This window comes from Mastomys coucha, unplaced genomic scaffold, assembly GCF_008632895.1.
Source record: "Mastomys coucha isolate ucsf_1 unplaced genomic scaffold, UCSF_Mcou_1 pScaffold16, whole genome shotgun sequence".
Taxonomy (NCBI): Eukaryota; Metazoa; Chordata; class Mammalia; order Rodentia; family Muridae; genus Mastomys; species Mastomys coucha.
This window is the reverse complement of record NW_022196898.1, coordinates 17,467,083-17,468,559: the sequence shown is the minus strand read 5'-3', so window position 1 is coordinate 17,468,559 and position 1,477 is coordinate 17,467,083.

Sequence of the window (1,477 nt, the reverse complement as noted above, 5' to 3'; positions counted from 1 at the left end):
GGAGTTATTTAAAATTTATATTGAGAAAAATGTATTTTCACTATTGCTGTAGACGAGCACCTACATAACACTGTCAAATAGATTGTTGTTTTATATCAAACAACTTTTATAATACTTATATTTATTGTTATAATATTTTATAAATTTTAAGGAATATGACAAAAAAGATATTGGAGGTATTGGAGGGGGGTCTCTGGGAGGAGCTGTGGTACAAAAGGGAAACAATAATGTGATTCAATTATATTTAATTGAAATATGTTTTTAAATGTTAACAAATTCAGATAAATTGAAATCATATAACTTTTCTCATCATAATGCAATAAAACTTTAAAAAAAAAAACTTTGCTCCCAGGGAGGTCATAAGCACTGAAGGCCCTGCATAAGCAGAGATCTTTCAAGACCTCCAAGGACAACTGTGGTAGGAGACCTGAGTCATTCCATGAGACCAAAGTGATGCTGGCCACACCCAGAGAACACATAGCATCAATGCCATAGATGTGTCATGAGTTGAGGTAATTTACACAAAAGTATTCTCACTCCTCACATTTACTTGGTGACTCTAATGTAGAATTGTATGGCTCTGGTCAGTCGCTTCTACTTTCCTGGTACATTGTAATTTTATAGTTGATAAAGATATGAAGGATTAATGGTTTCTTTGTGTGACTAATCTTTTAACACTGGAGATAACACTATATTTTTCTCTTTAGTGGAATCCCTTTGGATCGGATTGAGAAATCCTGCCCTCTACCAGAACTCTCATTTCATTCCCTGTGTCTCTCCCACTCTCCACTCCTTCATCTTCCATAACTAAAAGGCCAGGCTTGCCAATGACCTTCAGCTATTCACATTGTGACAACCCCTCTCAGCCTCATGGACAACTGGTCCTCTCTTTCTTCTGACCTAGAAGGTTCATGATGACAGAGGGACATGTCATCATGCCAGCCTTGACACTCATGGAGGTAACATACAGTAGCCAACATTCAAACTATTCAGTAAGTAGGATGCCCAGTCAGGACAGGTGTCTATAAGACACAAGGTTAGCCCGACCACTATACTTCTGCTGTATGCCACCTGGCATGTTCCATCCCACTTAGGCCCTTCTTCCTCAAGTGAGAGAGAGCTCCCAGGAGGTCCTGTTACCTTGCTAACATCAGCCCACTCTGATTCTGCAGAGCTACCCCTACAGAATCTGACTTTCAATGCTAACAGTGTTTATCAAAACTCAAAGGCCAACATAATGGGAGAGAAGAGCATACAGCCAGGGAGTCTGGGAAACAGTATACTATACTGGTAGTTAGAGTTACAAGCTCTTCAGCCAGATATCATGGTTTGGAGCCTAGCTTCCATAACAAGCCAGGGTGGCCACAGCAGGCTGTCACTACCTGGGGGTAAGGGGCATAAAGCTAAGCCCTCGGGTGGCTTTCCAAAGACAATTAAGAGATTGCTCAGAAACTCTTCCAACAGTGATTATCCCTCA